This window comes from Lygodium microphyllum, unplaced genomic scaffold, assembly GCF_053477565.2.
Source record: "Lygodium microphyllum isolate KBCC unplaced genomic scaffold, Lygodium_microphyllum_v1.1.10 scaffold_69, whole genome shotgun sequence".
Lineage (NCBI taxonomy): Eukaryota > Viridiplantae > Streptophyta > Polypodiopsida > Schizaeales > Lygodiaceae > Lygodium > Lygodium microphyllum.
The window spans coordinates 355957-359399 of NW_028229552.1; positions in this window are offsets into that span (position 1 = coordinate 355957).

The following is a 3443-nucleotide window of genomic DNA, read 5'->3' on the forward strand; positions in this document are numbered from 1 at the left end:
ACGCACCATTTGGGATGTTCATCACAAAGTTAGGAACCTTTGGTTGAGAGTGTGAGGTGGTTGGGTGAGATAGAGGGTCGTGAAGAATACCATCAATTGTGAGAAGGGTTGTTCATATTTGGTCAACGTCTTCAGGACCACCATTTTCTTGAGTGATTGTGAGATTTTTGGATGGGTGGAGTGGAGTATATCATATCTTTTTTATGAGAGTTGAGAGGTGAGGATAAGGAATTTTAAATTAACAAGGAATTTTGTTTGCATTTTGCATGACGCACTAGCACATCTAGATAAGCTAGGCACTTCTTTAGTGCATCCATATTTTTGTGTGAAGCATCGATTGATTGGTTACATATCATGGATCCAACATTGCATATTTTTTCAAATCATGAATGATTGGGCACGGAGTTCATTTCAGAAAACCATATTCCTGCTAGGACACACTGCATAAAAAACACGTTCATATCCAAAGAATATTCATTTTGAAGACTCAATGATCAAAGGAAAAAGGTCGTATGTTTTACATCGTTAGCAAGTATTTCTTGAAGGAAAAGAGGACAAGTATGGTGAAAGTGTGTGCAATTACAAGAACAATAGGCCAAGGAAGGGAATAAGTCGTGAAAGATAAAAGATGGAGAAAAACGATGCAATTTACAAATATTGGTATTTTTGCCCATTTTTTATGGATTTTCGTAATTCTGCCCTCGCAAGCTTGTTGACCATATGCGTTCCGATTGTTTTGAGTATCCAAATGACTATATTCGGAGTTCAAATGACCAAGTTATGATCCAAACAAGTTGCAAACATGCATAAAGCAAAAAAAACGAAAATAGTAAAAAGCAGTAGAAAAGCAAAAGCCAAAAGGTGAAAGCAAAAAGCCTAATGTGTGTGAGTGTGGATAGAAAACTATATAAGGAGATGAGAATGGAGAGTTAAGGGCCTTCCCCCTTGATTACAATTGTATTTTGTGAGAGGAGAGTGGAGGGTCGCATGCTAGAGTGAGCTCTCATCATGCTAATTTGAAAGTCGGAGCCTTTGGATGTCAAAGCGCCGAGCGTCGGATCATGGTTGTTAAGGTATGATAATATTTTTCATTTGGTTTGTTTTCAAATTGTTGGATTTTTTTGTTGAGTTGTGATTGTGTGATGCTCTACCCGAATTAGGGTTTTAGTTGTTTGAGCTACAAGAGGCAGTTCTTTATTGTTTTGTTTTTCGTGGTGTATTATCGAATATTTAAATTTTTCAAGTTGTATTGTGCATTCGACAAAGTCAATTACCCTAACCGGCACTCCTTAACGTTTTGTTATCGGGTTGTGAGTGAGGCTCGAACAACGCTCGCATAACATCTCTTTTTTGGTGCCCCCACTGAGGAGTGCCGAAATTGACATTGTTGTTATTTTGAATGTGAGTTTGATTTGATTTCTTGTGATTGTTGAAAATGGTTGATAATTTTCTTGAGTTCCATGGTAATCATACTGAAGATCCCGAAAGATTTTTAGAAAAAATAGAGATGTGTTGTTTGATAGGGAGAGTGACTAATCTTGAGGATAAAATCCACATTTTTAGATATCAATTGTAGGGAGAAGCACGAAATTGGTTGCTTGACTTTCAGAGAAGCTTGAAATTTAGGAGACAAAATTTGGACTATGAGACCATTAAAAATGTTTTTTTATCTAGGTTTAAAAGAAGAGAAAGTTAAAGTGAGATTTGGGCAAAAATAGAAACTTGTATTCAAAAAGATGATCAGTGTGTTGAGGACTTTGCTAGGGAGTTTGAAAGGTTGTGGAATCGATGGAGTTTAACATTGTTAGAAGGTGAGATAGCCCCAGTAATGCTGAAGATAATGTATTTTGTAAATGGGTTAAAATTAGGATATTTGAGAGTGAAATTAGAGGTAAAAGACCCTAAAACTTTTGAGGAAGCGGTAAAGATGCTCAATATCAAGAGAGGAAGACCAAAAGAAAAAAAGAGTTAGGGTTTGATGAACCAAGGGAAAGGTTGAGTTCAAGGCGAGTTGAGAGAAAAGTTTTTTAGGAGAAGAAAGTTAGTTATGCCTATCCTGAGAGAGGTATACTATATTCTCTATTTAGGAGAGATGAGTTGACTTGTGAGAAATCAATTGAAGCCTGTAAGAAGAAACTCCCTAGGGTGGTTCAGGAGAAAAATACTTGTTTGCCTAATTGGAGTGAAGAGTCTAGGAGTGTGAATTCATACCCATTGACCACTGATACTTCTAGTCCAGTGATTAGAGATTTAACTAAAGAAGAGGGATTGAATGATGATACTTTGGAGCTTGAGGATTATAAAGATGAGCTAGAGATGGATCTGAGTTGTAAAGAAGAAAATGAGAGACCATATTGTTTGAAGTACCAAGAGTTTTCATGTTCTTTGGGAGAGGATGAGAGTCAAGAAAGTTTTGATATTTCTAATGAGGGAAGATGTAATGAAAATTCTGATAGTCATAGCAGTGTTGCAGAGAATAAAGACAATTTAGAGAGTGAGCTTGTTTGCCTTGGTGATAGTATAGATGGATCTGATTGCTTAAAAGATGAAGAGAGAATAGAGAATGTTTTTTTTATTTTTTTAGAAGACCATGAGGGGGAGGGCTTAGAAACTGTAAGTTTTCAAGATGAAGTTAAGGGTTCGAATTTGTTGCCTGATGAGTTTGTTGAGATTTGTTGTGAGTTTGGTTCTGAGTTTGTTGATCAAGAGAGTATGGAGGTTTTAGGTTCTAACTCATGTTGTAATTTTGGTGTTGGTGTTGTTAACTCAATTGAGTCTTGTGAGTTGGTTGGTGATGTTTTGAGTAGCCCTGGAGAGGCTTTTGTTTGTGGTGTTGATGATGTTATTTTGAGTAGACCTAATCTCTTACTCCTTGATAGTTGTGTAGATAATTGTTTGGTTGTTTTAGGCAACAATGTCGAAGAGAAAACTTCATTTGATAGTCTTGTAGTTTCTTTGAATTCTCCGGAAGTTTTTTATGAAGTTTGTGAAGATTCTGAATGGGGTTTTAAGGATCTTGAGAGTGACATTGATGAGGATGTGAGAGAGAATTTGAGTAAGGCTTTAAAAAGGATTGAAAATTTGAGGGAAGAGCGGTTTAAAATCAAGAAAATAGAGTTGGAAGAGGTTTGTGAGGAGGTAGTTGGGGATTTGGTAGTTAAGGAGTCTTTAGTTGAGGTTCTAGACCCAAAATTGTTGTATTGTGAAGATGTTATTTGTGATGATGTAGAGGTGAAAGTTTCTTCAGTTTCTTGTGATGTTTCTTGTAAGGATACTATGGAAGGTGTTTACCACTCTTTGTGTCTGAAAGACTCAATGGAGTCTTGTATTGTTGATGATGAAGTGACCCCATTTGTGGATGTTATTGGTTTTTGTGGTGTTATGAGTTCGGAGTTGACTCCTTTTGATGTTGTGTTTGATTTGGAGACTGAGTTGGGAGATCC